The sequence below is a fragment of the Triturus cristatus genome, chromosome 6, assembly GCF_964204655.1.
Source record: "Triturus cristatus chromosome 6, aTriCri1.1, whole genome shotgun sequence".
NCBI classification, from domain to species: domain Eukaryota; kingdom Metazoa; phylum Chordata; class Amphibia; order Caudata; family Salamandridae; genus Triturus; species Triturus cristatus.
The window spans coordinates 101,284,016-101,304,857 of record NC_140589.1 but is presented as its reverse complement, the minus strand read 5'-3'; the positions used below and the strand labels follow the sequence as shown (position 1 = coordinate 101,304,857).

The 20,842-nt window shown below is 43.4% G+C and overlaps 21 non-coding genes across 21 annotated transcripts; all 21 read left to right on the top strand.

Moving 5' to 3' along the window:
* Positions 1–1,875: 1,875 nt before the first annotated feature.
* Positions 1,876–1,958, top strand: TRNAL-UAG (transfer RNA leucine (anticodon UAG)). Its single transcript has one exon. It is a non-coding gene; the product is annotated as a tRNA-Leu (tRNA).
* Positions 1,959–2,590: 632 nt separating this feature from the next.
* On the top strand, positions 2,591–2,673 carry TRNAL-CAG (transfer RNA leucine (anticodon CAG)). The gene has a single exon. It is a non-coding gene; the product is annotated as a tRNA-Leu (tRNA).
* A 186-nt stretch (positions 2,674–2,859) lies between these two features.
* TRNAL-AAG (transfer RNA leucine (anticodon AAG)) lies at positions 2,860–2,942 on the top strand. The gene has a single exon. It is a non-coding gene; the product is annotated as a tRNA-Leu (tRNA).
* Positions 2,943–3,966: 1,024 nt separating this feature from the next.
* Positions 3,967–4,049, top strand: TRNAL-UAG (transfer RNA leucine (anticodon UAG)). The gene has a single exon. It is a non-coding gene; the product is annotated as a tRNA-Leu (tRNA).
* Positions 4,050–4,681: 632 nt separating this feature from the next.
* TRNAL-CAG (transfer RNA leucine (anticodon CAG)) lies at positions 4,682–4,764 on the top strand. Its single transcript has one exon. It is a non-coding gene; the product is annotated as a tRNA-Leu (tRNA).
* Positions 4,765–4,950: 186 nt separating this feature from the next.
* On the top strand, positions 4,951–5,033 carry TRNAL-AAG (transfer RNA leucine (anticodon AAG)). Its single transcript has one exon. It is a non-coding gene; the product is annotated as a tRNA-Leu (tRNA).
* A 1,024-nt stretch (positions 5,034–6,057) lies between these two features.
* TRNAL-UAG (transfer RNA leucine (anticodon UAG)) lies at positions 6,058–6,140 on the top strand. The gene has a single exon. It is a non-coding gene; the product is annotated as a tRNA-Leu (tRNA).
* A 632-nt stretch (positions 6,141–6,772) lies between these two features.
* On the top strand, positions 6,773–6,855 carry TRNAL-CAG (transfer RNA leucine (anticodon CAG)). Its single transcript has one exon. It is a non-coding gene; the product is annotated as a tRNA-Leu (tRNA).
* A 1,293-nt stretch (positions 6,856–8,148) lies between these two features.
* On the top strand, positions 8,149–8,231 carry TRNAR-UCG (transfer RNA arginine (anticodon UCG)). The gene has a single exon. It is a non-coding gene; the product is annotated as a tRNA-Arg (tRNA).
* Positions 8,232–9,132: 901 nt separating this feature from the next.
* Positions 9,133–9,215, top strand: TRNAL-AAG (transfer RNA leucine (anticodon AAG)). The gene has a single exon. It is a non-coding gene; the product is annotated as a tRNA-Leu (tRNA).
* A 1,739-nt stretch (positions 9,216–10,954) lies between these two features.
* TRNAL-CAG (transfer RNA leucine (anticodon CAG)) lies at positions 10,955–11,037 on the top strand. Its single transcript has one exon. It is a non-coding gene; the product is annotated as a tRNA-Leu (tRNA).
* Positions 11,038–12,330: 1,293 nt separating this feature from the next.
* TRNAL-UAG (transfer RNA leucine (anticodon UAG)) lies at positions 12,331–12,413 on the top strand. Its single transcript has one exon. It is a non-coding gene; the product is annotated as a tRNA-Leu (tRNA).
* Positions 12,414–13,045: 632 nt separating this feature from the next.
* TRNAL-CAG (transfer RNA leucine (anticodon CAG)) lies at positions 13,046–13,128 on the top strand. Its single transcript has one exon. It is a non-coding gene; the product is annotated as a tRNA-Leu (tRNA).
* A 186-nt stretch (positions 13,129–13,314) lies between these two features.
* On the top strand, positions 13,315–13,397 carry TRNAL-AAG (transfer RNA leucine (anticodon AAG)). Its single transcript has one exon. It is a non-coding gene; the product is annotated as a tRNA-Leu (tRNA).
* Positions 13,398–14,415: 1,018 nt separating this feature from the next.
* Positions 14,416–14,498, top strand: TRNAL-UAG (transfer RNA leucine (anticodon UAG)). Its single transcript has one exon. It is a non-coding gene; the product is annotated as a tRNA-Leu (tRNA).
* Positions 14,499–15,399: 901 nt separating this feature from the next.
* On the top strand, positions 15,400–15,482 carry TRNAL-AAG (transfer RNA leucine (anticodon AAG)). The gene has a single exon. It is a non-coding gene; the product is annotated as a tRNA-Leu (tRNA).
* A 1,739-nt stretch (positions 15,483–17,221) lies between these two features.
* On the top strand, positions 17,222–17,304 carry TRNAL-CAG (transfer RNA leucine (anticodon CAG)). The gene has a single exon. It is a non-coding gene; the product is annotated as a tRNA-Leu (tRNA).
* A 186-nt stretch (positions 17,305–17,490) lies between these two features.
* Positions 17,491–17,573, top strand: TRNAL-AAG (transfer RNA leucine (anticodon AAG)). Its single transcript has one exon. It is a non-coding gene; the product is annotated as a tRNA-Leu (tRNA).
* Positions 17,574–18,597: 1,024 nt separating this feature from the next.
* Positions 18,598–18,680, top strand: TRNAL-UAG (transfer RNA leucine (anticodon UAG)). The gene has a single exon. It is a non-coding gene; the product is annotated as a tRNA-Leu (tRNA).
* Positions 18,681–19,312: 632 nt separating this feature from the next.
* Positions 19,313–19,395, top strand: TRNAL-CAG (transfer RNA leucine (anticodon CAG)). The gene has a single exon. It is a non-coding gene; the product is annotated as a tRNA-Leu (tRNA).
* Positions 19,396–20,688: 1,293 nt separating this feature from the next.
* On the top strand, positions 20,689–20,771 carry TRNAL-UAG (transfer RNA leucine (anticodon UAG)). The gene has a single exon. It is a non-coding gene; the product is annotated as a tRNA-Leu (tRNA).
* Positions 20,772–20,842: the final 71 nt, after the last annotated feature.

Genomic DNA, 20,842 nt, shown 5'->3' with positions numbered 1-20,842 from the left:
TAACGTCTTGCTGACAAAGCGCAATCCTTACCAAATGAGCATAGGACCCATGTAAGAGGTCATCTGGAAGAGTCATGCTCTTGTATGCCCTGGCCAGACGGGCCCTGCAAATTTGGAAGAATGCCATGCATCTGGTAGACAACTGGACTCCAGCACACTTACAGCAATTTCCTTAGGGCTTTGATCAGGGGCTGCTTAAATTTGCATACTCCACCCTATGTTGTGACTTTGAGATCCCTTGTTGAAATTGCTTTAGCCAGCCAAGAGGTGGCTATTGTCTCAATTTCAAAGCAGCTTTGAGCCGTTCAAGTGGCTGGTGAATAGCACTTTCTCTTTGTTCGCCTCAAAGTTCTAAAGAGTTCTCCATAGGTCCTGCTCTGTACAGATTGTTCAAAGATCTGTTGGAAGTGCATATAATAGGATAAATAAATTGAGGGCATTCCTTTTCAGTACCTCACCTGCATGGCTGTCTGGCCTCTGGAAGATGCTGGGAAAGCAAGTCAGGATGGCCGCGTGGTCTAAGGCGCTGCGTTCAGGTCGCAGTCTCCTCTGGAGGTGTGGGTTCAAATCCCACTTCTGACAGTCCTGTGTATACTCTAATTTTTTTCTTGAGAAATATGATCATTTCCCTCGCAGTGGCTTATAGGATTGTCTTCTTGGAAGAGTGCAGTGAGTTTTTTTCTTGCTCTAGCCACTATTGGCCTAAGCTCTGTGCATTTTTTGGTTCCTAATATCTTTCTCACCCTTTAGATGAAAAAGCAGCATGGGGTCAGGATGGCCGAGTTGTCTAAGGCGCTGCGTTAAGGCCGCAGTCTCTCCTGGAGGCGTCGGTTCAAATCCCACTTCTGACAAAACTTGAATTCCATTTTCTCTCTCAGTTCCTTTAGAATCTCAGCTAAAAATTGGCAATGTAAATAATATCTGAATAAGTACCAAACTTCAGTTTCAACTGCAAATGCATTTGCCCTATTCTATCTTTAACGTTAATGTAATATTCTTCTAGCACTCGTGGTGTTTTATATTTGTTTTGTGGGGTACTTTAAAAATCTTTTTTATGAAAGAAATGGGTTACATTAAGTCTTGTGATGTTTTAGGTTTCCAATAAGGAGGTTTTAAATTTTATGTCACGTCATTTTCAGATGCTTCATTCAAGAGATGTTTCCACTATAGAATGCAGAGCAAGGGCAAAAATACAAGTGATAGAGCGAGTGAGTGAGAAGGAGTGTTGTGGAAGGAGAGAATGAAACAAAGACAGAGTGAGTGAACGGCAGGGAGGCATAGAAGAGTAGTCTAGTAGTGAAGGAGACCTGCTTTTCCCTGCTCTTGACCTCCCACCCATCCCCAAACAACCACAAACATACCTTCTGTGCAAAGTTGGTATGCAGAATTTCACGCCTCAGCAAGTGAGGGTGAATCCCAGGCCAGGGGCTAAAGAGCAAAAGAGTGCCTGTGCTCAGACTTTCCCTGCTAGGGATAGTTTATCTGGAACAAGGCCTACTCTCTTGTATCCAGCAAGGATCTAGAAATCCTGCATGAATCTGCAAGGCACATTGGCAGCATAAATTTGCATAAACTGCCCCACCTATTGCCTTCCTACTTCCTGTGCTGTAGTTGTTTGTGTAGAGAGAGAGGTCGCAGGCAAGGAAATGTTGTGAGTCGGATACAGGACCCTAAATAGCTGGTGAGAGGTATGTGGTGTTCTAAAAGCATGAAAACTGTATACCTGTGAAATAAAGTGCTTTCGTATGTGTTCTTCTGTGTTTATTGTCCTGTGCATAAAGTTGCACCTTGTGTTTGAAGGTTTAAATTATTTCAGGCTTGCATGGAGGTAGACGTTTCTGAGTAACTTTTATTCATTTCTTAAAAGCCTATACTGTCAGGATGGCCGAGAGGTCTAAGGCGCTGTGTTTAGGCCACAGTCTCCTTTGGAGGCGTGGGTTCGAATCCCACTTCTGACATGCCTTTTGGAGATTTAATCTCCTTTATCAGGTTAACATCTGATGGAAGTTGCATCTGTTGGTCTTCACTTGGCACATTATTCCGTTCTCCTCTTGTCAAGAGAGATGGGGTTTCTCATATATTTAGGTTCTATAACGTCTTGCTGACAAAGCGCAATCCTTACCAAATGAGCATAGGACCCATGTAAGAGGTCATCTGGAATAGTCATGCTCTTGTATGCACTGGCCAGACGGGCCCTGCAAATTTGGAAGAATGCCATGCATCTGCTAGACAACTGGACTCCAGCACACTTACAGCAATTTCCTTAGGGCTTTGATCAGGGGCTGCTTAAATTTGCATACTCCACCCTATGTTGTGACTTTGAGATCCCTTGTTGAAATTGCTTTAGCCAGCCAAGAGGTGGCTATTGTCTCAATTTCAAAGCAGCTTTGAGCCGTTCAAGTGGCTGGTGAATAGCACTTTCTCTTTGTTTGCCTCAAAGTTCTAAAGAGTTCTCCATAGGTCCTACTCTGTACAGATTGTTCAAAGATCTGTTGGAAGTGCATATAATAGGATAAATAAATTGAGGGCATTCCTTTTCAGTACCTCACCTGCATGGCTGTCTGGCCTCTGGAAGACGCTGGGAAAACAAGTCAGGATGGCCGAGTGGTCTAAGGCGCTGCGTTCAGGTCGCAGTCTCCTCTGGAGGCGTGGGTTCAAATCCCACTTCTGACAGTCCTGTGTTTACTCTAATTATTTTCTTGAGAAATATGATCATTTCCCTCGCAGTGGCTTATAGGATTGTCTTCTTGGAAGAGTGCAGTGAGTTTTTTTCTTGCTCTAGCCACTATTGGCCTAAGCTCTGTGCATTTTTTGGTTCCTAATATCTTTCTCACCCTTTAGATGAAAAAGCAGCATGGGGTCAGGATGGCCGAGTGGTCTAAGGCGCTGCGTTAAGGCCGCAGTCTCTCCTGGAGGCGTGGGTTCGAATCCCACTTCTGACAAAACTTGAATTCCATTTTCTCTCTCAGTTCCTTTAGAATCTCAGCTAAAAATTGGCAATGTAAATAATATCTGAATAAGTACCAAACTTCAGTTTCAACTGCAAATGCATTTGCCCTATTCTATCTTTAACGTTAATGTAATATTCTTCTAGCACTCGTGGTGTTTTATATTTGTTTTGTGGGGTACTTTAAAAATCTTTTTTATGAAAGAAATGGGTTACATTAAGTCTTGTGATGTTTTAGGTTTCCAATAAGGAGGTTTTAAATTTTATGTCACGTCATTTTCAGATGCTTCATTCAAGAGATGTTTCCACTATAGAATGCAGAGCAAGGGCAAAAATACAAGTGATAGAGCGAGTGAGTGAGAAGGAGTGTTGTGGAAGGAGAGAATGAAACAAAGACAGAGTGAGTGAATGGCAGGGAGGCATAGAAGAGGAGTCTAGTAGTGAAGGAGACCTGCTTTTCCCTGCTCTTGACCTCCCACCCATCCCCAAACAACCACAAACATACCTTCTGTGCAAAGTTGGTATGCAGAATTTCACGCCTCAGCAAGTGAGGGTGAATCCCAGGCCAGGGGCTAAAGAGCAAAAGAGTGCCTGTGCTCAGACTTTCCCTGCTAGGGATAGTTTATCTGGAACAAGGCCTACTCTCTTGTATCCAGCAAGGATCTAGAAATCCTGCATGAATCTGCAAGGCACATTGGCAGCATAAATTTGCATAAACTGCCCCACCTATTGCCTTCCTACTTCCTGTGCTGTAGTTGTTTGTGTAGAGAGAGAGGTCGCAGGCAAGGAAATGTTGTGAGTCGGATACAGGACCCTAAATAGCTGGTGAGAGGTATGTGGTGTTCTAAAAGCATGAAAACTGTATACCTGTGAAATAAAGTGCTTTCGTATGTGTTCTTCTGTGTTTATTGTCCTGTGCATAAAGTTGCACCTTGTGTTTGAAGGTTTAAATTATTTCAGGCTTGCATGGAGGTAGACGTTTCTGAGTAACTTTTATTCATTTCTTAAAAGCCTATACTGTCAGGATGGCCGAGAGGTCTAAGGCGCTGTGTTTAGGCCACAGTCTCCTTTGGAGGCGTGGGTTCGAATCCCACTTCTGACATGCCTTTTGGAGATTTAATCGCCTTTATCAGGTTAACATCTGATGGAAGTTGCATCTGTTGGTCTTCACTTGGCACGTTATTCCGTTCTCCTCTTGTCAAGAGAGATGGGGTTTCTCATATATTTAGGTTCTATAACGTCTTGCTGACAAAGCGCAATCCTTACCAAATGAGCATAGGACCCATGTAAGAGGTCATCTGGAAGAGTCATGCTCTTGTATGCCCTGGCCAGACGGGCCCTGCAAATTTGGAAGAATGCCATGCATCTGGTAGACAACTTGACTCCAGCACACTTACAGCAATTTCCTTAGGGCTTTGATCAGGGGCTGCTTAAATTTGCATACTCCACCCTATGTTGTGACTTTGAGATCCCTTGTTGAAATTGCTTTAGCCAGCCAAGAGGTGGCTATTGTCTCAATTTCAAAGCAGCTTTGAGCCGTTCAAATGGCTGGTGAATAGCACTTTCTCTTTGTTCGCCTCAAAGTTCTAAAGAGTTCTCCATAGGTCCTGCTCTGTACAGATTGTTCAAAGATCTGTTGGAAGTGCATATAATAGGATAAATAAATTGAGGGCATTCCTTTTCAGTACCTCACCTGCATGGCTGTCTGGCCTCTGGAAGATGCTGGGAAAGCAAGTCAGGATGGCCGAGTGGTCTAAGGCGCTGCGTTCAGGTCGCAGTCTCCTCTGGAGGTGTGGGTTCAAATCCCACTTCTGACAGTCCTGTGTTTACTCTAATTTTTTTCTTGAGAAATATGATCATTTCCCTCGCAGTGGCTTATAGGATTGTCTTCTTGGAAGAGTGCAGTGAGTTTTTTTCTTGCTCTAGCCACTATTGGCCTAAGCTCTGTGCATTTTTTGGTTCCTAATATCTTTCTCACCCTTTAGATGAAAAAACAGCATGGGGTCAGGATGGCCGAGTGGTCTAAGGCGCTGCGTTAAGGCCGCAGTCTCTCCTGGAGGCGTGGGTTCAAATCCCACTTCTGACAAAACTTGAATTCCATTTTCTCTCTCAGTTCCTTTAGAATCTCAGCTAAAAATTGGCAATGTAAATAATATCTGAATAAGTACCAAACTTCAGTTTCAACTGCAAATGCATTTGCCCTATTCTATCTTTAACGTTAATGTAATATTCTTCTAGCACTCGTGGTGTTTTATATTTGTTTTGTGGGGTACTTTAAAAATCTTTTTTATGAAAGAAATGGGTTACATTAAGTCTTGTGATGTTTTAGGTTTCCAATAAGGAGGTTTTAAATTTTATGTCACGTCATTTTCAGATGCTTCATTCAAGAGATGTTTCCACTATAGAATGCAGAGCAAGGGCAAAAATACAAGTGATAGAGCGAGTGAGTGAGAAGGAGTGTTGTGGAAGGAGAGAATGAAACAAAGACAGAGTGAGTGAATGGCAGGGAGGCATAGAAGAGGAGTCTAGTAGTGAAGGAGACCTGCTTTTCCCTGCTCTTGACCTCCCACCCATCCCCAAACAACCACAAACATACCTTCTGTGCAAAGTTGGTATGCAGAATTTCACGCCTCAGCAAGTGAGGGTGAGTCCCAGGCCAGGGGCTAAAGAGCAAAAGAGTGCCTGTGCTCAGACTTTCCCTGCTAGGGATAGTTTATCTGGAACAAGGCCTACTCTCTTGTATCCAGCAAGGTTCTAGAAATCCTGCATGAATCTGCAAGGCACATTGGCAGCATAAATTTGCATAAACTGCCCCACCTATTGCCTTCCTACTTCCTGTGCTGTAGTTGTTTGTGTAGAGAGAGAGGTCGCAGGCAAGGAAATGTTGTGAGTCGGATACAGGACCCTAAATAGCTGGTGAGAGGTATGTGGTGTTCTAAAAGCATGAAAACTGTATACCTGCGAAATAAAGTGCTTTCGTATGTGTTCTTCTGTGTTTATTGTCCTGTGCATAAAGTTGCACCTTGTGTTTGAAGGTTTAAATTATTTCAGGCTTGCATGGAGGTAGACGTTTCTGAGTAACTTTTATTCATTTCTTAAAAGCCTATACTGTCAGGATGGCCGAGAGGTCTAAGGCGCTGTGTTTAGGCCAGAGTCTCCTTTGGAGGCGTGGGTTCGAATCCCACTTCTGACATGCCTTTCGGAGATTTAATCTCCTTTATCAGGTTAACATCTGATGGAAGTTGCATCTGTTGGTCTTCACTTGGCACGTTATTCCGTTCTCCTCTTGTCAAGAGAGATGGGGTTTCTCATATATTTAGGTTCTATAACGTCTTGCTGACAAAGCGCAATCCTTACCAAATGAGCATAGGACCCATGTAAGAGGTCATCTGGAAGAGTCATGCTCTTGTATGCCCTGGCCAGACGGGCCCTGCAAATTTGGAAGAATGCCATGCATCTGGTAGACAACTGGACTCCAGCACACTTACAGCAATTTCCTTAGGGCTTTGATCAGGGGCTGCTTAAATTTGCATACTCCACCCTATGTTGTGACTTTGAGATCCCTTGTTGAAATTGCTTTAGCCAGCCAAGAGGTGGCTATTGTCTCAATTTCAAAGCAGCTTTGAGCCGTTCAAGTGGCTGGTGAATAGCACTTTCCCTTTGTTCGCCTCAAAGTTCTAAAGAGTTCTCCATAGGTCCTGCTCTGTACAGATTGTTCAAAGATCTGTTGGAAGTGCATATGCTAGGATAAATAAATTGAGGGCATTCCTTTTCAGTACCTCACCTGCATGGCTGTCTGGCCTCTGGAAGATGCTGGGAAAGCAAGTCAGGATGGCCGAGTGGTCTAAGGCGCTGCGTTCAGGTCGCAGTCTCCTCTGGAGGCGTGGGTTCAAATCCCACTTCTGACAGTCTTTTGTTTACTCTAATTTTTTTCTTGAGAAATATGATCATTTCCCTCGCAGTGGCTTATAGGATTGTCTTCTTGGAAGAGTGCAGTGAGTTTTTTTCTTGCTCTAGCCACTATTGGCCTAAGCTCTGTGCATTTTTTGGTTCCTAATATCTTTCTCACCCTTTAGATGAAAATGCAGCATGGGGTCAGGATGGCCGAGTGGTCTAAGGTGCTGCATTAAGGCCGCAGTCTCTCCTGGAGGCGTGGGTTCGAATCCCACTTCTGACAAAACTTGAATTCCATTTTCTCTCTCAGTTCCTTTAGAATCTCAGCTAAAAATTGGCAATGTAAATAATATCTGAATAAGTACCAAACTTCAGTTTCAACTGCAAATGCATTTGCCCTATTCTATCTTTAACGTTAATGTAATATTCTTCTAGCACTCGTGGTGTTTTATATTTGTTTTGTGGGGTACTTTAAAAATCTTTTTTATGAAAGAAATGGGTTACATTAAGTCTTGTGATGTTTTAGGTTTCCAATACGGAGGTTTTAAATTTTATGTCACGTCATTTTCAGATGCTTCATTCAAGAGATGTTTCCACTATAGAATGCAGAGCAAGGGCAAAAATACAAGTGATAGAGCGAGTGAGTGAGAAGGAGTGTTGTGGAAGGAGAGAATGAAACAAAGACAGAGTGAGTGAACGGCAGGGAGGCATAGAAGAGGAGTCTAGTAGTGAAGGAGACCTGCTTTTCCCTGCTCTTGACCTCCCACCCATCCCCAAACAACCACAAACATACCTTCTGTGCAAAGTTGGTATGCAGAATTTCATGCCTCAGCAAGTGAGGGTGAGTCCCAGGCCAGGGGCTAAAGAGCAAAAGAGTGCCTGTGCTCAGACTTTCCCTGCTAGGGATAGTTTATCTGGAACAAGGCCTACTCTCTTGTATCCAGCAAGGATCTAGAAATCCTGCATGAATCTGCAAGGCACATTGGCAGCATAAATTTGCATAAACTGCCCCACCTATTGCCTTCCTACTTCCTGTGCTGTAGTTGTTTGTGTAGAGAGAGAGGTCGCAGGCAAGGAAATGTTGTGAGTCGGATACAGGACCCTAAATAGCTGGTGAGAGGTATGTGGTGTTCTAAAAGCATGAAAACTGTATACCTGTGAAATAAAGTGCTTTCGTATGTGTTCTTCTGTGTTTATTGTCCTGTGCATAAAGTTGCACCTTGTGTTTGAAGGTTTAAATTATTTCAGGCTTGCATGGAGGTAGACGTTTCTGAGTAACTTTTATTCATTTCTTAAAAGCCTATACTGTCAGGATGGCCGAGAGGTCTAAGGCGCTGTGTGTCGGCCACAGTCTCCTTTGGAGGCGTGGGTTCGAATCCCACTTCTGACATGCCTTTTGGAGATTTAATCTCCTTTATCAGGTTAACATCTGATGGAAGTTGCATCTGTTGGTCTTCACTTGGCACGTTATTCCGTTCTCCTCTTGTCAAGAGAGATGGGGTTTCTCATATATTTAGGTTCTATAACGTCTTGCTGACAAAGCGCAATCCTTACCAAATGAGCATAGGACCCATGTAAGAGGTCATCTGGAATAGTCATGCTCTTGTATGCACTGGCCAGACGGGCCCTGCAAATTTGGAAGAATGCCATGCATCTGGTAGACAACTGGACTCCAGCACACTTACAGCAATTTCCTTAGGGCTTTGATCAGGGGCTGCTTAAATTTGCATACTCCACCCTATGTTGTGACTTTGAGATCCCTTGTTGAAATTGCTTTAGCCAGCCAAGAGGTGGCTATTGTCTCAATTTCAAAGCAGCTTTGAGCCGTTCAAGTGGCTGGTGAATAGCACTTTCTCTTTGTTCGCCTCAAAGTTCTAAAGAGTTCTCCATAGGTCCTGCTCTGTACAGATTGTTCAAAGATCTGTTGGAAGTGCATATAATAGGATAAATAAATTGAGGGCATTCCTTTTCAGTACCTCACCTGCATGGCTGTCTGGCCTCTGGAAGATGCTGGGAAAGCAAGTCAGCATGGCCGAGTGGTCTAAGGCGCTGCGTTCAGGTCGCAGTCTCCTCTGGAGGCGTGGGTTCAAATCCCACTTCTGACAGTCCTGTGTTTACTCTAATTTTTTTCTTGAGAAATATGATCATTTCCCTCGCAGTGGCTTATAGGATTGTCTTCTTGGAAGAGTGCAGTGAGTTTTTTTCTTGCTCTAGCCACTATTGGCCTAAGCTCTGTGCATTTTTTGGTTCCTAATATCTTTCTCACCCTTTAGATGAAAAAGCAGCATGGGGTCAGGATGGCCGAGTGGTCTAAGGCGCTGCGTTAAGGCCGCAGTCTCTCCTGGAGGCGTGGGTTCGAATCCCACTTCTGACAAAACTTGTATTCCATTTTCTCTCTCAGTTCCTTGAGAATCTCAGCTAAAAATTGGCAATGTAAATAATATCTGAATAAGTACCAAACTTCAGTTTCAACTGCAAATGCATTTGCCCTATTCTATCTTTAACGTTAATGTAATATTCTTCTAGCACTCGTGGTGTTTTATATTTGTTTTGTGGGGTACTTTAAAAATCTTTTTTATGAAAGAAATGGGTTACATTAAGTCTTGTGATGTTTTAGGTTTCCAATAAGGAGGTTTTAAATTTTATGTCACGTCATTTTCAGATGCTTCATTCAAGAGATGTTTCCACTATAAAATGCAGAGCAAGGGCAAAAATACAAGTGATAGAGCGAGTGAGTGAGAAGGAGTGTTGTGGAAGGAGAGAATGAAACAAAGACAGAGTGAGTGAATGGCAGGGAGGCATAGAAGAGGAGTCTAGTAGTGAAGGAGACCTGCTTTTCCCTGCTCTTGACCTCCCACCCATCCCCAAACAACCACAAACATACCTTCTGTGCAAAGTTGGTATGCAGAATTTCACGCCTCAGCAAGTGAGGGTGAATCCCAGGCCAGGGGCTAAAGAGCAAAAGAGTGCCTGTGCTCAGACTTTCCCTGCTAGGGATAGTTTATCTGGAACAAGGCCTACTCTCTTGTATCCAGCAAGGATCTAGAAATCCTGCATGAATCTGCAAGGCACATTGGCAGCATAAATTTGCATAAACTGCCCCACCTATTGCCTTCCTACTTCCTGTGCTGTAGTTGTTTGTGTAGAGAGAGAGGTCGCAGGCAAGGAAATGTTGTGAGTCGGATACAGGACCCTAAATAGCTGGTGAGAGGTATGTGGTGTTCTAAAAGCATGAAAACTGTATACCTGTGAAATAAAGTGCTTTCGTATGTGTTCTTCTGTGTTTATTGTCCTGTGCATAAAGTTGCACCTTGTGTTTGAAGGTTTAAATTATTTCAGGCTTGCATGGAGGTAGACGTTTCTGAGTAACTTTTATTCATTTCTTAAAAGCCTATACTGTCAGGATGGCCGAGAGGTCTAAGGTGCTGTGTTTAGGCCACAGTCTCCTTTGGAGGCGTGGGTTCGAATTCCACTTCTGACATTCCTTTTGGAGATTTAATCTCCTTTATCAGGTTAACATCTGATGGAAGTTGCATCTGTTGGTCTTCACCTGGCACGTTATTCCGTTCTCCTCTTGTCAAGAGAGATGGGGTTTCTCATATATTTAGGTTCTATAACGTCTTGCTGACAAAGCGCAATCCTTACCAAATGAGCATAGGACCCATGTAAGAGGTCATCTGGAAGAGTCATGCTCTTGTATGCCCTGGCCAGACGGGCCCTGCAAATTTGGAAGAATGGCATGCATCTGGTAGACAACTGGACTCCAGCACACTTACAGCAATTTCCTTAGGGCTTTGATCAGGGGCTGCTTAAATTTGCATACTCCACCCTATGTTGTGACTTTGAGATCCCTTGTTGAAATTGCTTTAGCCAGCCAAGAGGTGGCTATTGTCTCAATTTCAAAGCAGCTTTGAGCCGTTCAAGTGGCTGGTGAATAGCACTTTCTCTTTGTTCGCCTCAAAGTTCTAAAGAGTTCTCCATAGGTCCTGCTCTGTACAGATTGTTCAAAGATCTGTTGGAAGTGCATATAATAGGATAAATAAATTGAGGGCATTCCTTTTCAGTACCTCACCTGCATGGCTGTCTGGCCTCTGGAAGATGCTGGGAAAGCAAGTCAGGATGGCCGAGTGGTCTAAGGCGCTGCGTTCAGGTCGCAGTCTCCTCTGGAGGCGTGGGTTCAAATCCCACTTCTGACAGTCCTGTGTTTACTCTAATTATTTTCTTGAGAAATATGATCATTTCCCTCGCAGTGGCTTATAGGATTGTCTTATTGGAAGAGTGCAGTGAGTTTTTTTCTTGCTCTAGCCACTATTGGCCTCAGCTCTGTGCATTTTTTGGTTCCTAATATCTTTCTCACCCTTTAGATGAAAAAGCAGCATGGGGTCAGGATGGCCGAGTGGTCTAAGGCGCTGCGTTAAGGCCGCAGTCTCTCCTGGAGGCGTGTGTTCGAATCCCACTTCTGACAAAACTTGAATTCCATTTTCTCTCTCAGTTCCTTGAGAATCTCAGCTAAAAATTGGCAATGTAAATAATATCTGAATAAGTACCAAACTTCAGTTTCAACTGCAAATGCATTTGCCCTATTCTATCTTTAACGTTAATGTAATATTCTTCTAGCACTCGTGGTGTTTTATATTTGTTTTGTGGGGTACTTTAAAAATCTTTTTTATGAAAGAAATGGGTTACATTAAGTCTTGTGATGTTTTAGGTTTCCAATAAGGAGGTTTTAAATTTTATGTCACGTCATTTTCAGATGCTTCATTCAAGAGATGTTTCCACTATAGAATGCAGAGCAAGGGCAAAAATACAAGTGATAGAGCGAGTGAGTGAGAAGGAGTGTTGTGGAAGGAGAGAATGAAACAAAGACAGAGTGAGTGAACGGCAGGGAGGCATAGAAGAGGAGTCTAGTAGTGAAGGAGACCTGCTTTTCCCTGCTCTTGACCTCCCACCCATCCCCAAACAACCACAAACATACCTTCTGTGCAAAGTTGGTATGCAGAATTTCACGCCTCAGCAAGTGAGGGTGAGTCCCAGGCCAGGGGCTAAAGAGCAAAAGAGTGCCTGTGCTCAGACTTTCCCTGCTAGGGATAGTTTATCTGGAACAAGGCCTACTCTCTTGTATCCAGCAAGGATCTAGAAATCCTGCATGAATCTGCAAGGCACATTGGCAGCATAAATTTGCATAAACTGCCCCACCTATTGCCGTCCTACTTCCTGTGCTGTAGTTGTTTGTGTAGAGAGAGAGGTCGCAGGCAAGGAAATGTTGTGAGTCGGATACAGGACCCTAAATAGCTGGTGAGAGGTATGTGGTGTTCTAAAAGCATGAAAACTGTATACCTGTGAAATAAAGTGCTTTCGTATGTGTTCTTCTGTGTTTATTGTCCTGTGCATAAAGTTGCACCTTGTGTTTGAAGGTTTAAATTATTTCAGGCTTGCATTGAGGTAGACGTTTCTGAGTAACTTTTATTAATTTCTTAAAAGCATATACTGTCAGGATGGCTGAGAGGTCTAAGGCGCTGTGTTTAGGCCACAGTCTCCTTTGGAGGCGTGGGTTCGAATCCCACTTCTGACATGCCTTTTGGAGATTTAATCTCCTTTATCAGGTTAACATCTGATGGAAGTTGCATCTGTTGGTCTTCACTTGGCACGTTATTCCGTTCTCCTCTTGTCAAGAGAGATGGGGTTTCTCATATATTTAGGTTCTATAACGTCTTGCTGACAAAGCGCAATCCTTACCAAATGAGCATAGGACCCATGTAAGAGGTCATCTGGAAGAGTCATGCTCTTGTATGCCCTGGCCAGACGGGCCCAGCAAATTTGGAAGAATGCCATTCATCTGGTAGACAACTGGACTCCAGCACACTTACAGCAATTTCCTCAGGGCTTTGATCAGGGGCTGCTTAAATTTGCATACTCCACCCTATGTTGTGACTTTGAGATCCCTTGTTGAAATTGCTTTAGCCAGCCAAGAGGTGGCTATTGTCTCAATTTCAAAGCAGCTTTGAGCCGTTCAAGTGGCTGGTGAATAGCACTTTCTCTTTGTTCGCCTCAAAGTTCTAAAGAGTTCTCCATAGGTCCTGCTCTGTACAGATTGTTCAAAGATCTGTTGGAAGTGCATATAATAGGATAAATAAATTGAGGGCATTCCTTTTCAGTACCTCACCTGCATGGCTGTCTGGCCTCTGGAAGATGCTGGGAAAGCAGGTCAGGATGGCCGAGTGGTCTAAGGCGCTGCGTTCAGGTCGCAGTCTCCTCTGGAGGCGTGGGTTCAAATCCCACTTCTGACAGTCCTCTGTTTACTCTAATTTTTTTCTTGAGAAATATGATCATTTCCCTCGCAGTGGCTTATAGGATTGTCTTCTTGGAAGAGTGCAGTGAGTTTTTTTCTTGCTCTAGCCACTATTGGCCTAAGCTCTGTGCATTTTTTGGTTCCTAATATCTTTCTCACCCTTTAGATGAAAATGCAGCATGGGGTCAGGATGGCCGAGTGGTCTAAGGCGCTGCGTTAAGGCCGCAGTCTCTCCTGGAGGTGTGGGTTCGAATCCCACTTCTGACAAAACTTGAATTCCATTTTCTCTCTCAGTTCCTTTAGAATCTCAGCTAAAAATTGGCAATGTAAATAATATCTGAATAAGTACCAAACTTCAGTTTCAACTGCAAATGCATTTGCCCTATTCTATCTTTAACGTTAATGTAATATTCTTCTAGCACTCGTGGTGTTTTATATTTGTTTTGTGGGGTACTTTAAAAATCTTTTTTATGAAAGAAATGGGTTACATTAAGTCTTGTGATGTTTTAGGTTTCCAATAAGGAGGTTTTAAATTTTATGTCACGTCATTTTCAGATGCTTCATTCAAGAGATGTTTCCACTATAGAATGCAGAGCAAGGGCAAAAATACAAGTGATAGAGCGAATGAGTGAGAAGGAGTGTTGTGGAAGGAGAGAATGAAACAAAGACAGAGTGAGTGAATGGCAGGGAGGCATAGAAGAGTAGTCTAGTAGTGAAGGAGACCTGCTTTTCCCTGCTCTTGACCTCCCACCCATCCCCAAACAACCACAAACATACCTTCTGTGCAAAGTTGGTGTGCAGAATTTCATGCCTCAGCAAGTGAGGGTGAGTCCCAGGCCAGGGGCTAAAGAGCAAAAGAGTGCCTGTGCTCAGACTTTCCCTGCTAGGGATAGTTTATCTGGAACAAGGCCTACTCTCTTGTATCCAGCAAGGATCTAGAAATCCTGCATGAATCTGCAAGGCACATTGGCAGCATAAATTTGCATAAACTGCCCCACCTATTGCCTTCCTACTTCCTGTGCTGTAGTTGTTTGTGTAGAGAGAGAGGTCGCAGGCAAGGAAATGTTGTGAGTCGGATACAGGACCCTAAATAGCTGGTGAGAGGTATGTGGTGTTCTAAAAGCATGAAAACTGTATACCTGTGAAATAAAGTGCTTTCGTATGTGTTCTTCTGTGTTTATTGTCCTGTGCATAAAGTTGCACCTTGTGTTTGAAGGTTTAAATTATTTCAGGCTTGCATGGACGTTTCTGAGTAACTTTTATTCATTTATTAAAAGCCTATACTGTCAGGATGGCCGAGAGGTCTAAGGCGCTGTGTTTAGGCCACAGTCTCCTTTGGAGGCGTGGGTTCGAATCCCACTGCTGACATACCTTTTGGAGATTTAATCTCCTTTATCAGGTTAACATCTGATGGAAGTTGCATCTGTTGGTCTTCACTTGGCACGTTATTCCGTTCTCCTCTTGTCAAGAGAGATGGGGTTTCTCATATATTTAGGTTCTATAACGTCTTGCTGACAAAGCGCAATCCTTACCAAATGAGCATAGGACCCATGTAAGAGGTCATCTGGAAGAGTCATGCTCTTGTATGCCCTGGCCAGACGGGCCCAGCAAATTTGGAAGAATGCCATTCATCTGGTAGACAACTGGACTCCAGCACACTTACAGCAATTTCCTCAGGGCTTTGATCAGGGGCTGCTTAAATTTGCATACTCCACCCTATGTTGTGACTTTGAGATCCCTTGTTGAAATTGCTTTAGCCAGCCAAGAGGTGGCTATTGTGTCAATTTCAAAGCAGCTTTGAGCCGTTCAAGTGGCTGGTGAATAGCACTTTCTCTTTGTTCGCCTCAAAGTTCTAAAGAGTTCTCCATAGGTCCTGCTCTGTACAGATTGTTCAAAGATCTGTTGGAAGTGCATATAATAGGATAAATAAATTGAGGGCATTCCTTTTCAGTACCTCACCTGCATTGCTGTCTGGCCTCTGGAAGATGCTGGGAAAACAAGTCAGGATGGCCGAGTGGTCTAAGGCGTTGCGTTCAGGTCGCGGTCTCCTCTGGAGGCGTGGGTTCAAATCCCACTTCTGACAGTCCTCTGTTTACTATAATTTTTTTCTTGAGAAATATGATCATTTCCCTCGCAGTGGCTTATAGGATTGTCTTCTTGGAAGAGTGCAGTGAGTTTTTTTCTTGCTCTAGCCACTATTGGCCTAAGCTCTGTGCATTTTTTGGTTCCTAATATCTTTCTCACCCTTTAGATGAAAATGCAGCATGGGGTCAGGATGGCCGAGTGGTCTAAGGCGCTGCGTTAAGGCCGCAGTCTCTCCTGGTGGCGTGGGTTCGAATCCCACTTCTGACAAAACTTGAATTCCATTTTCTCTCTCAGTTCCTTTAGAATCTCAGCTAAAAATTGGCAATGTAAATAATATCTGAATAAGTACCAAACTTCAGTTTCAACTGCAAATGCATTTGCCCTATTCTATCTTTAACGTTAATGTAATATTCTTCTAGCACTCGTGGTGTTTTATATTTGTTTTGTGGGGTACTTTAAAAATCTTTTTTATGAAAGAAATGGGTTACATTAAGTCTTGTGATGTTTTAGGTTTCCAATAAGGAGGTTTTAAATTTTATGTCACGTCATTTTCAGATGCTTCATTCAAGAGATGTTTCCACTATAGAATGCAGAGCAAGGGCAAAAATACAAGTGATAGAGCGAGTGAGTGAGAAGGAGTGTTGTGGAAGGAGAGAATGAAACAAAGACAGAGTGAGTGAACGGCAGGGAGGCATAGAAGAGTAGTCTAGTAGTGAAGGAGACCTGCTTTTCCCTGCTCTTGACCTCCCACCCATCCCCAAACAACCACAAACATACCTTCTGTGCAAAGTTGGTATGCAGAATTTCATGCCTCAGCAAGTGAGGGTGAGTCCCAGGCCAGGGGCTAAAGAGCAAAAGAGTGCCTGTGCTCAGACTTTCCCTGCTAGGGATAGTTTATCTGGAACAAGGCCTACTCTCTTGTATCCAGCAAGGATCTAGAAATCCTGCATGAATCTGCAAGGCACATTGGCAGCATAAATTTGCATAAACTGCCCCACCTATTGCCTTCCTACTTCCTGTGCTGTAGTTGTTTGTGTAGAGAGATAGGTCGCAGGCAAGGAAATGTTGTGAGTCGGATACAGGACCCTAAATAGCTGGTGAGAGGTATGTGGTGTTCTAAAAGCATGAAAACTGTATACCTGTGAAATAAAGTGCTTTCGTATGTGTTCTTCTGTGTTTATTGTCCTGTGCATAAAGTTGCACCTTGTGTTTGAAGGTTTAAATTATTTCAGGCTTGCATGGAGGTAGACGTTTCTGAGTAACTTTTATTCATTTCTTAAAAGCCTATACTGTCAGGATGGCCGAGAGGTCTAAGGTGCTGTGTTTAGGCCACAGTCTCCTTTGGAGGCGTGGGTTCGAATTCCACTTCTGACATTCCTTTTGGAGATTTAATCTCCTTTATCAGGTTAACATCTGATGGAAGTTGCATCTGTTGGTCTTCACCTGGCACGTTATTCCGTTCTCCTCTTGTCAAGAGAGATGGGGTTTCTCATATATTTAGGTTCTATAACGTCTTGCTGACAAAGCGCAATCCTTACCAAATGAGCATAGGACCCATGTAAGAGGTCATCTGGAAGAGTCATGCTCTTGTATGCCCTGGCCAGACGGGCCCTGCAAATTTGGAAGAATGCCATGCATCTGGTAGACAACTGGACTCCAGCACACTTACAGCAATTTCCTTAGGGCTTTGATCAGGGGCTGCTTAAATTTGCATACTCCACCCTATGTTGTGACTTTGAGATCCCTTGTTGAAATTGCTTTAGCCAGCCAAGAGGTGGCTATTGTCTCAATTTCAAAGCAGCTTTGAGCCGTTCAAGTGGCTGGTGAATAGCACTTTCTCTTTGTTCGCCTCAAAGTTCTAAAGAGTTCTCCATAGGTCCTGCTCTGTACAGATTGTTCAAAGATCTGTTGGAAGTGCATATAATAGGATAAATAAATTGAGGGCATTCCTTTTCAGTACCTCACCTGCATGGCTGTCTGGCCTCTGGAAGATGCTGGGAAAGCAAGTCAGGATGGCCGAGTGGTCTAAGGCGCTGCGTTCAGGTCGCAGTCTCCTCTGGAGGTGTGGGTTCAAATCCCACTTCTGACAGTCCTGTGTTTACTCTAATTTTTTTCTTGAGAAATATGATCATTTCCCTCGCAGTGGCTTATAGGATTGTCTTCTTGGAAGAGTGCAGTGAGTTTTTTTCTTGCTCTAGCCACTATTGGCCTAAGCTCTGTGCATTTTTTGGTTCCTAATATCTTTCTCACCCTTTAGATGAAAAAGCAGCATGGGGTCAGGATGGCCGAGTGGTCTAAGGCGCTGCGTTAAGGCCGCAGTCTCTCCTGGAGGCGTGGGTTCAAATCCCACTTCTGACAAAACTTGAATTCCATTTTCTCTCTCAGTTCCTTTAGAATCTCAGCTAAAAATTGGCAATGTAAATAATATCTGAATAAGTACCAAACTTCAGTTTCAACTGCAAATGCATTTGCCCTATTCTATCTTTAACGTTAATGTAATATTCTTCTAGCACTCGTGGTGTTTTATATTTGTTTTGTGGGGTACTTTAAAAATCTTTTTTATGAAAGAAATGGGTTACATTAAGTCTTGTGATGTTTTAGGTTTCCAATAAGGAGGTTTTAAATTTTATGTCACGTCATTTTCAGATGCTTCATTCAAGAGATGTTTCCACTATAGAATGCAGAGCAAGGGCAAAAATACAAGTGATAGAGCGAGTGAGTGAGAAGGAGTGTTGTGGAAGGAGAGAATGAAACAAAGACAGAGTGAGTGAATGGCAGGGAGGCATAGAAGAGGAGTCTAGTAGTGAAGGAGACCTGCTTTTCCCTGCTCTTGACCTCCCACCCATCCCCAAACAACCACAAACATACCTTCTGTGCAAAGTTGGTATGCAGAATTTCACGCCTCAGCAAGTGAGGGTGAGTCCCAGGCCAGGGGCTAAAGAGCAAAAGAGTGCCTGTGCTCAGACTTTCCCTGCTAGGGATAGTTTATCTGGAACAAGGCCTACTCTCTTGTATCCAGCAAGGATCTAGAAATCCTGCATGAATCTGCAAGGCACATTGGCAGCATAAATTTGCATAAACTGCCCCACCTATTGCCTTCCTACTTCCTGTGCTGTAGTTGTTTGTGTAGAGAGAGAGCTCGCAGGCAAGGAAATGTTGTGAGTCGGATACAGGACCCTAAATAGCTGGTGAGAGGTATGTGGTGTTCTAAAAGCATGAAAACTGTATACCTGTGAAATAAAGTGCTTTCGTATGTGTTCTTCTGTGTTTATTGTCCTGTGCATAAAGTTGCACCTTGTGTTTGAAGGTTTAAATTATTTCAGGCTTGCATGGAGGTAGACGTTTCTGAGTAACTTTTATTCATTTCTTAAAAGCCTATACTGTCAGGATGGCCGAGAGGTCTAAGGCGCTGTGTTTAGGCCACAGTCTCCTTTGGAGGCGTGGGTTCGAATCCCACTTCTGACCTGCCTTTTGGAGATTTAATCTCCTTTATTAGGTTAACATCTGATGGAAGTTGCATCTGTTGGTCTTCACTTGGCACGTTATTCCGTTCTCCTCTTGTCAAGAGAGATGGGGTTTCTCATATATTTAGGTTCTATAACGTCTTGCTGACAAAGCGCAATCCTTACCAAATGAGCATAGGACCCATGTAAGAGGTCATCTGGAAGAGTCATGCTCTTGTATGCCCTGGCCAGACGGGCCCTGCAAATTTGGAAGAATGCCATGCATCTGGTAGACAACTGGACTCCAGCACACTTACAGCAATTTCCTTAGGGCTTTGATCAGGGGCTGCTTAAATTTGCATACTCCACCCTATGTTGTGACTTTGAGATCCCTTGTTGAAATTGCTTTAGCCAGCCAAGAGGTGGCTATTGTCTCAATTTCAAAGCAGCTTTGAGCCGTTCAAGTGGCTGGTGAATAGCACTTTCTCTTTGTTCGCCTCAAAGTTCTAAAGAGTTCTCCATAGGTCCTGCTCTGTACAGATTGTTCAAAGATCTGTTGGAAGTGCATATAATAGGATAAATAAATTGAGGGCATTCCTTTTCAGTACCTCACCTGCATGGCTGTCTGGCCTCTGGAAGATGCTGGGAAAGCAAGTCAGGATGGCCGAGTGGTCTAAGGCGCTGCGTTCAGGTCGCAGTCTCCTCTGGAGGTGTGGGTTCAAATCCCACTTCTGACAGTCCTGTGTATACTCTAATTTTTTTCTTGAGAAATATGATCATTTCCCTCGCAGTGGCTTATAGGATTGTCTTCTTGGAAGAGTGCAGTGAGTTTTTTTCTTGCTCTAGCCACTATTGGCCTAAGCTCTGTGCATTTTTTGGTTCCTAATATCTTTCTCACCCTTTAGATGAAAAAGCAGCATGGGGTCAGGATGGCCGAGTTGTCTAAGGCGCTGCGTTAAGGCCGCAGTCTCTCCTGGAGGCGTCGGTTCGAATCCCACTTCTGACAAAACTTGAATTCCATTTTCTCTCTCAGTTCCTTTAGAATCTCAGCTAAAAATTGGCAATGTAAATAATATCTGAATAAGTACCAAACTTCAGTTTCAACTGCAAATGCATTTGCCCTATTCTATCTTTAACGTTAATGTAATATTCTTCTAGCACTCGTGGTGTTTTATATTTGTTTTGTGGGGTACTTTAAAAATCTTTTTTATGAAAGAAATGGGTTACATTAAGTCTTGTGATGTTTTAGGTTTACAATAAGGAGGTTTTAAATTTTATGTCACGTCATTTTCAGATGCTTCATTCAAGAGATGTTTCCACTATAGAATGCAGAGCAAGGGCAAAAATACAAGTGATAGAGCGAGTGAGTGAGAAGGAGTGTTGTGGAAGGAGAGAATGAAACAAAGACAGAGTGAGTGAATGGCAGGGAGGCATAGAAGAGGAGTCTAGTAGTGCAGGAGACCTGCTTTTCCCTGCTCTTGACCTCCCACCCATCCCCAAACAACCACAAACATACCTTCTGTGCAAAGTTGGTATGCAGATTTTCACGCCTCAGCAAGTGAGGGTGAGTCCCAGGCCAGGGGCTAAAGAGCAAAAGAGTGCCTGTGCTCAGACTTTCCCTGCTAGGGATAGTTTATCTGGAACAAGGCCTACTCTCTTGTATCCAGCAAGGATCTAGAAATCCTGCATGAATCTGCAAGGCACATTGGCAGCATAAATTTGCATAAACTGCCCCACCTATTGCCTTCCTACTTCCTGTGCTGTAGTTGTTTGTGTAGAGAGAGAGGTCGCAGGCAAGGAAATGTTGTGAGTCGGATACAGGACCCTAAATAGCTGGTGAGAGGTATGTGGTGTTCTAAAAGCATGAAAACTGTATACCTGTGAAATAAAGTGCTTTCGTATGTGTTCTTCTGTGTTTATTGTCCTGTGCATAAAGTTGCACCTTGTGTTTGAAGGTTTAAATTATTTCAGGCTTGCATGGAGGTAGACGTTTCTGAGTAACTTTTATTCATTTATTAAAAGCCTATACTGTCAGGATGGCCGAGAGGTCTAAGGCGCTGTGTTTAGGCCACAGTCTCCTTTGGAGGCGTGGGTTCGAATCCCACTTCTGACATGCCTTTTGGAGATTTAATCTCCTTTATCAGGTTAACATCTGATGGAAGTTGCATCTGTTGGTCTTCACTT